Source organism: Natator depressus, chromosome 3 (genome assembly GCF_965152275.1).
Source record: "Natator depressus isolate rNatDep1 chromosome 3, rNatDep2.hap1, whole genome shotgun sequence".
NCBI lineage: Eukaryota > Metazoa > Chordata > Testudines > Cheloniidae > Natator > Natator depressus.
This window is the reverse complement of record NC_134236.1, coordinates 76,393,862-76,407,144: the sequence shown is the minus strand read 5'-3', so window position 1 is coordinate 76,407,144 and position 13,283 is coordinate 76,393,862. Positions and strand designations below refer to the sequence as shown.

The 13,283-nt window shown below is 42.9% G+C and overlaps 1 protein-coding gene across 2 annotated transcripts in view; it reads left to right on the top strand.

Moving 5' to 3' along the window:
* Nucleotides 1-8,888: 8,888 nt before the first annotated feature.
* USP45 (ubiquitin specific peptidase 45) overlaps nt 8,889-13,283 on the top strand; it is a 101,979-nt gene continuing 97,584 nt past the window's right edge. The window contains exon 1 of one of the 2 annotated variants that reach the window (XM_074948150.1): nt 8,889-9,013. The gene's annotated coding sequence lies outside the window, so the exon portion shown is untranslated. The remainder of the gene's footprint in view (nt 9,014-13,283) is intronic. The other variant, XM_074948149.1, reaches the window with a different exon arrangement.

Here is a 13,283-nt window from a genome sequence, read left to right as displayed (position 1 = left end):
GGTCATTTATTTCAAAATACCTGTCAGCAAGTATGTCTGTAACAATACAGACAACAAAAAAGATTCAGGAAATGTTTTTTGACAAATAGATTCCTTACTAGGCATATTAATACAGAACTCTGAGTAATAATTCATTTACACTACAATACAGAATCATATTTCCTGCGCCCCTCAGAAGCAATACAAATGCTTGGGGGAGTCAGGGATAACAGAGGAGTGAGGGAGAGGGAAGTAATTTCTGGGAAGGAGCCTAGGTGTGAATTTGGAGGGGTGATGGATGTGGGTGGGAAAAGTATGGAACAGGTGTTTTTTGGGGGTGCAGAGGGATTGTTAGCGAGCTTCCCCCATGCAGACCCTGGCTGACCCTTAGCCTCTCCCATTCAGTCAGGCACATCTGCCCCTGTCCCCATGTGTCTCTGCACCCCCATGTGTCCTTCACCCCCGTCCATGTGTCCCTCTGCCCCCACTCATACATCCCCTCCCCCATTCCCATGTGGCCCTGCACTCCAACCCTATCCCCATGTGTCCCTGTGCCCCCACTCAGCCACCCCTGTCCCTATGTGGCCCTGCACTCCCTCACCCATCACCATGTGACCCTGCATCTCCCTCCTCCCTGTGGCCCTGTGCCTCCATGCCCATTCAGCTCCTTCTCTAGTCTGTCCTCCCCCACTAGCCCTTATGAGCCTTTGTCTGACCCCGCAGCAGCCCCACGCTATCTCCCCATATCCCCTGTCTCCTGACCTGGCCCGACAGGAGCCGTGAAGAAGGCACTACCGTACAGGCTATTTCTCGTCCCTAGCTGGCCAGGAGCTGCTGCTCTGTTCTAGCACCACAGCTCCCTCTGGTGGGCAAAAGGCAGAACTGCAGCAACTTTCCAGGGGAAGCTTTTTTTCTGCACAAAAAATTAAAAGTATGTGCAGCTAATTAATTATGCACACATGCAGTGGCACAGAATTCCCCCAGGATTAAGTAAGGCTGGGGACTAGAAGTCCAAACAGACTCTCAGAAGGTACACAAAAAACTATTGGTGAAATACTGGCCCCAGTTGAAATCCATGAGAGTTTTGCCATTTATTTCAATGGGGCCAGAATTTCACACTGCTAGGTGTGGTCAAGCTGGTGAAAGTGCTTAGAGTGCCAAGGACAACACTCAGCATTAGGTTGTATTCCAAGTTAGTGTGGTTGTCTTGTTACGATCAACCATTTTGTTTTCTTATTGTACCTACCTCATTCTTACCTTCATAAAATGTATGAAGATGTCTGAAATTGTCAGGAAGAGACTTTGCTGATTAAGGTCCTGATTCAACTTTTATTGAAGTCAATGGCAGTCTTTTAATTGACTTCAGAGAGAGTTAGATGGGGACCTAAGGGTCAATCTTGCAAACACTTGTTACTGGCATAGTGCTTACTATCATAAGAAGACCCATTGGGCTGTTAAGGGCTAGGTAGAACTCGATGAGTTTATAAATACTGTAGTTTATTTATTTAGTGTGTGTATAGTCATCTAGCTAAGCAGTGGCATCTTCAGGGGCATGATGCAGTTCTTCTAGGCCCCCGCTGAACCTAGTCAGCAGGCATTCATTGGCAATGTGCGTCATCATCTGTGTTGCACCACAGCTGCACAAAGGGCTGTCACAAAGGCCCCAGCGATACTGGTTGGCTGCACAGAGACCTTGCCCATTCTAGAACCTGTTCAACAGGGACCTTTGGTGACGGGGCAGGTCAAAACCAGGCGGGCAAATTGTGGGGTTGGCGACGAGGGACTGGTTGCAGATTTTAACGGATATTCATTCCTCTTGCCAGAGTGTTTCCGACCTAATATCTTGGCGTGGAGGATGAGACCATAATGGGTGACGTGACGGCAAACGTGCAGCTGGTGATTTAAAAAGGTCATTGTGCAGCGGCAGGCTTGAGTAGGCACGTACTTTCTGCAGTAACTTGCCAGTGGCAACCTCTCATCTGATATCGGGAGGAGCAATATTGCTCAGAACTGGGAGCCATGGGAGTGGAGTCGGCCGCAGGGTGCTGGAGATGTTACGCATGGCGGAATGTAACTGCGTATCCACCAGTTAAATAGTAATAGCCATTAGGCTGACAGCAATTATTTGCTGGATTAAATCATAAATCATTAAATCAATTATTTGCTGGATTAAATCTTTTTTGCTTTGCTGCTGAATCAGTGGATTCACTATATCAGTTTAATGTATGTAGTATTACAGATTACACAATTTACTCTTAACTCTACACTGACTATTCCATATTACCATAATGATATGAACTTTTTACTGTTACAGCTAATATGTACATTTTGTAATCTTTAAAAAGGACATCACTGGCAAAGTAGAACTGCACTTTTTGAATAGATATGCTGAGTTTTCATTTTTATGGCACTGAGGTATCTGCACTAGAGTTAAGGTTGCATTACAGAGTTAAAATTGAACAGGACCTTTTAACCTTTAGTTTGTTTACAACAAACAAAAACTAAATGGTAAAAACCACAAAACAGAATATAAGCTTTGAATACTATTGAAATCTTTCATGGTGGTTTGATTAAAAATTAATTGATTCAGAAAGAATGAGTTGAAAATTGCCCATTTTGGTGATTTTTTAACTGCATTGTCCCACTTTGCTTTGTAGTTCTTTTGCAAGAAATCTGAAGCACTCTGGAACCAGCCCATTGGCTACATTGGTGCCCCCTCAAATGCATGCTAATTTCTATAAGATCAGTTACAGATCAGTAACTGTTTGTCTGTGAAGAACTGTATAACTTCTCAGCCATGATGAAAAATGTGTATGCGAAGGCAAACTTACCAAATTTTAATTTGACAACAAATCTGCTGTGTGCAGTACAGTATTGTTGAGCCATCCTGGTCCCAGGATACTAGAGAAACAAAGTAGGTAAGTTATTGGACCAACTTCTGGTGATGAGAGAGACAAGCTTTTGAGCTACACAGAGCTCTTCTTCAGGACAAATCTGGTGTGATATGAATGCTGCCAGTCACTCCCTGTGGAGCTTAAAAAAACATAGAAGAGACCTTTTCTCTTATCAAATAACCTTATAACCTAAGAGAAAGTTCCCTGAGCTGGGAAAACAGACTATGAATTAAAATCTCTCAAACCTTGGCAGAATTAAGGCAAATAAACTTCCCAAATGGATGGAATGTGACAGTAGGATGTACTCATCTCTTGCTGTAAAAGCACTGAGCATATGAAGTAACTGTTAAGGATTTGTTTTACAGTGTAAGTCTGATGAAGTTGGGGGATGTATTGTTTTTGGGTATGTGTTGGAGATGGAAGTGAAAGCATTATGGAGCACTGGAGTGTGTTATTAACACTATTGGATGCAATATAAAAGTGGAAGAGAAGCAGGGCCGGCTCTAGGTACCAGCAAAACAAGCAGGTGCTTGGGGCAGCACATTTCTAGGGGCGGCATTGCGGCGCCAGCCATGCCGCCCCTAGAAACGTGCCCCAGCTCGCCTCCACTCCGCCGCCGCCTACTCCCCTGAGCGTGCCGCTGCCGCTCCGCTTCTCCCCCCCCCAACCCCAGGCTTGCCGCACGTGAAACAGCTGTTTGGCACAGCAAGCCTGGGAGGGAGGGAGGAGAAGCCGAGCGGCGGTGTGCTTGGGGGAGGCAGTGGTGATGGAGCGGAGGTGAGCTGGGGTGGGGAGCAGCTCCTCTACCCTCTCTGCCCCCGTTACTTCCTATGAGCCCCCCGCCACCCTTGCTCACCTCTGCTCTGCCTGCTTCCCTGAACACGCTGCCTCTCCCTCGCCTGAGAGGGAGGGGGGAGAAGCGGAGCGGTGGCAGCATGTTCAGGGGAGCAGGCGGAGCGGAGGTGAGCTAGGGCAGAGGGTTCGGGGGGGAGCTGCAGGAAGCAATGGCAGGGGGGAATGCTGCACCCCTGGGGGAGGAGGCGGGGCCGGGGATTTGGGGAAGGGGTTCGGAAGGGGTGGAGTTGGGGCGGAGCCGGGGCTGAGGGGGCACTAAAAAAAAGTGGGGACGGCCAAAATTTTTTTTGCTAGATCCAAAATCCTAGAGCCGGCCCTGAAGAGAAGGCACAAGTTTTTGCACCCTAATTTCTTATTTCCATACTTTTAAGGTTTGGGATGGAATGGGATGTGGCCTGCAATAACCTTAACTGTGACTAAACATAGTTTTGCTTGCTAATAGTAACTCTATATTCAGTTTCTTCTTTTCAATGTTAAAAATGGCTTAAACCTAATGCCATGTTTGAAGACAAAGCCACCACCATCTCCATGGAGATTGTAAGCTCTGCATTTAGCATGAGTACAAAAAATGGCCATATTCTGATTTTATTTATGCCTGTGTAAATCCCAATCAGTTTTTTAGTTCAGTGAGATTACTCCAGATTTGCACTGCTGCAACTGAGATCATAATCTGGCCCATCAGCAGCAGCTGTTGAAAAAGCAGGGTTGCATTGTAGTGCTGTGAATAAAGTCTTATATGCAAATAATTTTAAATATGTAATTTACATAAACAGTAAGACTTCCAATCACCCTAAAGAAAAAGTAAATCAAAATTTAATTGAATTTGCTTGAAACCAGAATTAAAGAGAGGTATACTACATTATTACATTTTTAAGCAATCTACAATTAGGTGAATAGGTTTTTCGTGAATACAGGGTATCTGCATCTCTGTTCCTTTTCCAGTCTCTCAAAGTGCACCTCCTCCAGTGTCAGGCCTTGTGTCTTACTTCTCCTGAGGTAGAATTCCACTCTTGGACCAGACTCTGAGATACAGCACACTACATATTGATGATGCTTACCAAGTAGTTCCAGTTGGCTTCTTCTCTTCAGGAGTCTGAGACCAGACAGGCATCTTAAAACCAGAGTATTGTTTGCTTTAATAGTGGAAACAAAGCCCTTAGAGAAAAAGGATTTTAGGACAGTCTACACACTTCTATTTTACCTAAAGTCTTACCATCTAGTAATGGAGACCTAGGCAAGCCTAGTTTCTCCAGACACCCCTGACGGTCATGTGTATCAATCTAGTTACCCCAAACAACTCCCCAACATCTACCCCTTCTTTGAAAAGGTCTACCTTTTTAACCCTGCCTCAGGTGTTTTCTGTTTTGTTTTTTGTTTTGTTTTGTTTTTGTTCCTCTGGTTCCCAGGCCTCTTCCAGTTCTGGCATTGTCTCTCATCCACCCTCAAGTATTTGCTGAGAAGTGGCTCATCCTGAGCCACTGTTTTCCTTCCTGCTTGTTTTTCCTGATAACCCCCCATTAAACTAAACCAACATATTCATACAGTAAACATCCCCACAATCTGGTCAATATACAATGTTCATAAATTATTACAGAGCAGTTTCACTTCTATCACCGTAAGCACCAATACTACCAGTAATGACAGGCACAATTTAGGATGCCTCCAGAAAGTCATCTCTAAAAAGTTTAGAATCATCTGATTTTTTTTCTCACTAATGTAATTCTGTCACATGCTACTTATTAGAGACTGGGTTAACAAAGCACTCTACTTCCTACATTTAATATATATTTAACATCTAATTTTTCTTAATAGTGATTATTACTTATGGCTAAGTAACAATTATCGTACCTTTGTCTTTCTTTTACCAATCTCCCTTTCACCTATCTAGGACTCCCACTTGTATCATATTTGAACTTAGTCCCTGATCCTATGATTGGGTCTGAACAGAAGCCTTTTGTCTGCAGGAAGTCCCACTGGTTTCAATAGGGCTCTGTGTGGGCACAAGGGTCCACCAACACAGATCCAGTTATACGATTGGGGCCTTCAATTGTAAGCTTTTTGGGGTGGGGAACATATATTTGTTTCTGTAAGGTATGCAGCCCGCTTTGGGATACCCTACAGAAATTAACCTCAAAACTCGTGAGTTACATTTGTTTAAAAAAATTAAGACATGCAAGTAGCAGGTAGCTCTCTTATTCAGTTACCCAAGTGTGACTGGGTTGAGTTTATATACATCCACAGCAGAACACAAAGACAATGAACTCACTCCTTTAATAGGGTTTGACTTTATTGATAACTCATAAACAAGAATACAGCAAAAAGCCTAAATTTCTTCACAGAAATTTGTTATCCCTAGGATCAACCTCCAGAACTTCCTTTGTTCTAGCTCTCTCTTTAGAGGGAGCTATACCACCCTCTTTATAGCCCACATGGAATAATTGTTAAGTATTATTATGTATTTGTAGTGTGGTAGTGCTCAGAAGCTGCAGACCATTGTGCAGAAACATACAACAAAAGTATGGTCCTTGCTGTAAACTGCTACAGTGTGTCAAGAAATCACTTGCTGTTATGGAGAGTTCTAATACCTGCTAACCCAGAAAAGTTCCACAAACCTCTTATTTTGAGTGAAAAGACCTGAAAATTAATAAGGAAAATCAAAATAGTTATACTGATAAATGACCATCACAGAATATTATCAAAGTCCCTTATTACCAACTATGCACCAAATTCCAGAATTTTTCTGACTGGACTTGATCCTGATCCTGCAAAGTTAAACATGGTAAAACTTTACAAAGATCTCAGGATCAAAATCTGTTAAAACTAATCCTACAAAGACTTGCACATGTGCTTAACTTTACACATGTGAGTAGTGTATTAACCTTAATGAGACTACTGGTGTGGTTAAACACAAGCATAACAGGCCTAAATTACTCATTCTGTGTGTGATCTTGGGCAAATTTCACTTGACCGCCTATTGCCAGGAAATCTATTTGTAAAATTAGGTAAAAAGCAGGATCTTACTGAAAATCAGGGGTGAAATCCTAGTCGCATTGAAATCAATGGACATTTTTCACCCCAGATATCTGAGTTCAGCAGCCTAGGTAGGTGAATTACACAAAAGATTTATCACTGCATATGTAGTACCATCAAGTTTATTTATGAAATTTGCAAACTCAACCACTGTCTTCAGTCTCAGGCGAGTCAGCATATACTGTACAGTTTTTGCTACATAATTAAGCAAAGGAAGCTTCCACAAATGTCTCAAATACTCCAAAACCAGCAAAGACTTGAAATAGTAATTAAAAAAAGATCTGATAAATACAAAAGTAAATGTAACTTTGGAGCCAAACCCAGCACTCAAAAAAGCTATCCTAAAAATTTACAACCACATATGTAAGTGGGATTGCACTGGTGTAACTGAGGGCAGTATCTGGCTTCTGGCATTTATCTCAGTCGATACCTGTACTTCTATTTATGTCTGAAGAGTGTGTACATCTTAATTTGATTGTATGTTCCTGAGGTAGAAATAATGTCATGTATGTGTCTACCACTTGTGCTCTAATAATAATAATAATTAGTCTATTTTAGTCTATTATCTGCCTTGTATACTAGGGATTCACTTTAAAGACAAGGCTGCCATTTGGCATGGGGGGAGGGAGTGGCAATCTAAACAATGTCTGTTTTAAACCAGTATTTCATACCTACGGCCCAAATTCTCTAATGGCAAGCCTTTATGCATGTGCTTAACTTTATGCATGTCAGTACTGGTGTGTAAAGTTAAGTATGTGTGTGTGTAAGTCTTTGGAGGACTTGGGCTTATATAACCAACATTTTCTATAATTGTATTAAGGAAAAGATTATTTTGATGCATCTGTAGCTGCAAGATATTTCAGTATGTTTTTTGTAACCCATGATGTTATTATTGGGGAATCTTGGATTATTGCTAAAATTACTGATCCTTTAGAATAATTTAATATAACTTTGTGGGTTTTTGCCTTTCTCTCCATACATGGAGTTATGCAAATAGAGGCATATTGTTTCTTTTCCATTCACAAAGGATGTATTTTGAGGAATGTATTGTTAACTTGTTCCTTATGAGAGTTTTCATGCTTAAAACAAGGATAAAGCATTTCCCAGAAATGAGAAGTGTGACAAATTGAAACTGGCACATATAGCTGGTTCACTAGTTGCCCTTCTGCTAGCCTTTCCATATGGTATCCTTTTTGACAGACATTTGCAAATTTGACTTTTAGAGGCAAGGAATAAAAATATAAAGATCGGTTGCAGTTTTCTGTGATTTTTGGCTTTAACATGATATGGGTTGGAATAAAATACTTCTATAATTCCTCTTTTTAAATACCTTTGGTAAAACAACCCAAAGAATGTACAATCTATGCTGATAAAATTCAGACTTTAAAATATGAGACAAGAGTATTTATGATATGAAATGCATATACGTATGAAAGATATCATTCTGACTGATTCATTTATTGTTTTCATTTTACAGGTAATGACAGGACCCTCTATAAACAAAAGAACGCTGGCAGAAATAGGACTGATGGAACTAGCAGCTGTTCCAAAGGGCTCAACATAAAGAGTAAGAGGAGATGAAGCCACAGCTAGTCTTCTCAGTGGGAGAGGGGAGCAACCCCCCCCCCCAAATAACACTTAGCACTTACTGTTACCATTATCTAATATTTCTGATACAGTAGCACTTAAAGGCCCCAATCAGAATTAGGGCCAGGTTGTGCTAAACCCTGTACAAACACATACAAAGACAAAAGCTCTACCCTGAAGAGTTTACAGTCTAAGCCCCAGATCCTGCAATTTGTTCCACTTAGGAGTCTTCACAAAGGCTATGTCTACAGTACTATCACTTTTGTCTGTCAGGGGTGTGAAAAATCACACCCCCCGATTGACAAGATTCACTGATAAAAGTAAAGGAGTACTTGTGGCACCTTAGTGTCAGTGTGGACAGCACTATGTCTGCAGGAAAGCGTCTCCTGCCGGCATAGCTACTGCCACTCATTGGGGGTACTTTAATTATGCCGGTGGGAGAGCTCTCTCCCACTGGCATAGTTAAGCTACACAGGAGACCTTACAGCGGTCCAGCAGCTGCTCCCGCCTTCTCTCCCGCACTGGATCGCCCCGAGCCAGGGGGAGGGAAGGTGGGTGTGAGCGGCGCGGCCGGGGGCGGGACCGGGAGGCGCGGCCCTGGCCGGGGCCCAGCTTCTTCCGCCGCTTTCTGCTGCTGTCGCCGCTGCCTGCGTGTCGGGGAGAAGCCCGTGAGTGAGGAATCGCGGCCGGGCGCGGGGTAGCTGCGACCCGGGCGCAGCGCGGCGAAGCCCCGGGAGGGAGGCGGCCGCCTCGGGGCCCGGCTCTCGGGCTGTGTCTTCCCTGGGGCCAGCAGCGGCCTGCCCGTCCCCGTCCCCGGGCCTGGGGCTCGCCCACGCTGCTGGCCCGCAGGCGCCTTGGCCCCCTCCTGCCCCCTGCACACACATGGGCTGGGGCCCAGGTGCTGGTTGGCTTCAGGGGCCTGCTCGACCCTGCTGGCTCCCGCCGCGCTAGAGCGAGACGGCGGGTTATTCAGCCCGTAGGGCCCGGGCCAGGGCAGACCCAGAGGTGCTGTTCGTGGGCTGGACCTTGTCCACACTGGGTGCTTGGAGCCCATCAGACGTAGTTCATGGTATTTCAGCTGAGCTGCCATCAGATGGCGACTTGCCTGGCTACCAAACTGGGCTGGGTTTGTACCAGTGACATGGCTGCTCTTGAAACGCTACGGCAGCACATTTGCACTGCAGCGCAGGCATTCAGGCGTAGTTAATCCACCTCGCTGAGAGGTGGTAGCTAGGTGGGTGGGAGACCTCTTCCCTCCACCTAGCCTTGTCTGCGCTGTCCTCTAGATCAGTACAGCTATGTCTCTCAGGGGTGTGGGTTTTTCACATGGCTCTGTGTCCCATGGAGGGTCCCGTCTTCAAAAATGTCAAATCCCAGGAATGAAGTTACAGGAAACTTTCTTCACAGAAAGAAACCAAATTGCTTGTTACTTTTAACTGATCATTCTGCTGTTGTGTATTGTCTCGTTGCCACACAAGGCATTGGCAGGGTGGGGAGAAGGATGAGGAAGTAGGTTTCATGATGTGAGAATTTGGACCCTTCCCTGTCCCCTGTGGAAAAAAATTATACCTTAGATGTGTTTTAAGAAAGGCCCTATGAAACTCAGTTTCCTGTCTTAATACTTTTTATTTGTAATAATATTTGGAAGAGTGTAACTTTTGTGTGTTTGTGGGGTATTTTTTCCCCCAATTTGCTTAAGATGACTTAATTGAGTTTAGTTGTTTAAGAAATACAGTACAACAAAAATAGCAAAATGGGAAAATGTACTTGACCTGAAGTAACTTCTCAGTTGTCTAATAATAACGAAACATTAGTGTCACAATTTGTTGGATTAAAACGTGGACTACAGATTTAACTAAGAAGATTCCATTCACTTTGTTAGTCAAGTTAACAGAGAAAGTTAATGCACTTATTTAAAAATTGATTTTCTTTCATGGTCCATGATGCTCATTGTTGTCAGAGCTGATTCACACTCTTCTCTGACATCCTAGCATTTGCCATGCTTGCAATTCCACAGCCTACATGGAATTACTCTGGAGCCATTCAGCTGGGAAGGAGGGAGAGAAGGGTTAAGTAATAGTGTTCAGCATGCCTCTTGTGACCTGTTAAAATCACTTAACACAAATTCCTGAAGTGCATGAATTTTTTTATCTTATATTTGAAGTTTGAGAGCTGATAGTGGTGATTGGAGGAAAATCCAAAGAAGAGACTTAATTAGTTTGATACTTGGTATATTAGAATCACCAGTGCTGCTCTACATGCTGTATTTTAGCAAGAATTGTTTTAATTTTGGTCCCAGGTTTTAGAGCAGCATCCACTTTATCTTGCAGTTAACTCTACATCAAACCGATGGACATGATTCACGTGACTTCATATGACGTATAGACACAAATAAGCAACTTCCTAAAATTAAAGTAATTTTGTGCAAAGTAATTTGACTAGCAAGGATGAGCAGTTTAAACTGTATCCATTGCATTGCTCAGCTTGTCTACAAGTATCATAATTTCACATGAGGTGCTGAAATGCAGTCCTTTTTTTAAAAAAAAGCTCTTTTTTAGCTCTTAAAGTGGAGGCACAAATATGCTAGGTTAGTTGCACAATATGCCTTATGAAGTTACTCTAATTTACTCCATTTGTAAATATTTTGTCAGATTTCTTCAGGAAATATTGTAAAACTGTTATTCTGTAGATTTGTTTCCCCTTGAGTTCTGTGGCAGTACAGCATCCTGTCTTTTGGGTTTTGCTGGTAATGTCTAAAGCAGAACAAGTCTTCCTTGATCTGGGATTGACATGTGTCATAAAAACAAATTGGGGCATTCCTGTATGTAAAAAAGAAAATTGGATGTAATCTTACGCTCTTGGCAACTTGTCTTTGACTTCCTGAGAAATGGCACTAATACACAGACTTTTCATAGCACTTCACATTTCTGATTCTGTTACTATCATTAACTAATCCTTGTCAGGTAGGTGAATATTCTCTCTACAAATAGCAAAACAGTGGTTAGTTAAATAACTTGCTCAGGGCCACACAGCGAGTTAAAGTGTCATAGCAGATGTTAACACTCATGAGTTTCCGGCTCTCAGTCCTTCAGCTTGATGTGTGACCTCTTGTGGGTCACAGTATAATAATTCCACAACCACAATTCTAAGGGCTTGTCTACACTGGCACTTTACAGCATAGCAACTTTCTTGCTCAAGGGTGTGAAAAAACACACCCCTGAGCGCTGTAAGTTTCAGCGCTGTAAAGTGCCAGTGTAGACAGTGCACCAGAGCTCGTGGAGGTGTGTGGGGTTGTTTTTAGTTTGTTTGTTTGTTTGTTTTTTTAAATAGTACTGGAAGAGCTCTCTCAATAACATCCAGTGAACTAGTTTTACCCTCTTTTATCTTGGTGTTTTTCTTTTCTTGGGTGGGTGGGAGGTAGGTAGGTTAGTTTACTTTTGCTTTGTGAAACTGTATGTTGACAGTGGTGTCAGTCTGACATAAAAGACCCTTGCCATTAGTCTAAAAATACTTGCCTACACTCAGTAACAAGATTTTGGCAACTTTTGGCATAGTATATTTCAGTCAAAAATAGCATGTGAATACTGTCAATGGGCAGGCAAATCCGATTTCTGTGAAACATAAGAAATCACAAAATGAAAGACAGATGAGGAATCTGAGGAGAATCACATAGGTTGCAAACCATGAGAATGGGCAAACAGTGGTAGATGAAAGTGAAAGTGCTATGGAATCTTTAACTGTTACGTGGCAAGCTGTGTGTGAGAGGCAGCCATGTCTGTTTAACTTCTCGTCCAAAATACAGTCACCCTTCTAGGACTGTAATGTAATGTCAGTAGTGGACTATGAGCTTGAATCATTGTGTGTGATGTGCCTTTGGGCCAGAAGATCATGGACATGACACTACTAGAATTTCAGATGACAGCCTCCAATGAAAGAAGTGTTGCTGCCACTACCAGTCAGTAATTCTGGTCCTTTTATGGCTCTAGCAGGCAGTGAGTACTTGTTTGCTCAAAAGGCTTTCATGGCTGTCATAGCAGTGAAAGTCCTGAACTACTGATTGATGACCTTCTCCAGTTGCTAGCCATGATGAATGCTGTTCTTGCTCTGATTGGAGAACATTTGATCCAGCAGTGAACCAGCCAAAATGCCACAGGTAGCTATGAAAAGTCATCCAAACATTTCTACTTGCTGCTTACATCAGAAAGTGCAACAGTTCTGCAATACTTGCAGAAGATGTGTTGATTTGGCACTAGCAGCCCACAGGAATATATTCCTTTTGTACTTTGACAGATTTGAGGAAATGCATAAGGGCCTCTCCTCCAAATACGGCTACAGAACATCTTGGTCTCTAGATGTTATATAATAAAGGCTCCATGTGCTCTGAGCCAAGCTGTACCTAAATTCTGTGGCAAGGTCCTGTGGTTTCTGTGGCAACCTGGTGCTGGAAGTTCTTCTGCAGCAGCTTCATTTAATCAGTACAGTGGCCCTGTGTTACTTGTTTTTATAGTCAGTTTGTCTCCACATTTTCAGTGTGATGCGATGATTTCTGTTCAGTTTTGGCAATGTAAAACTGCACCATAGTTGTTGAAGTTTTTGGCAGCTGGATAGGGAGCAGTTGGTGCTTATGGTGCCTGTGGAGAGAGGGAGAAATCAATTGGGATAAACATATAATCTAAAATGCACAGTAGCGAAATATGCAGTGTAGTTGTGGCCATGTCGGTCCCAGGATATTAATGAGACAAGGTGGGTGAGGTAATATCTTTTATTGGACCTACTTCTGTTGGTTAGGGCTTTCAAGCCACACAGAACTTCTTCAGATCTGGGAAAGGTACTTTGAGCATCACAGCTAAATTGAAGGTAGAAGAGATTGTTTAGTATAAGTATTTAGTACATAGTCTGAGGGACCATTCAAGGTAGAGTGGCCAATTAACGCGTTTT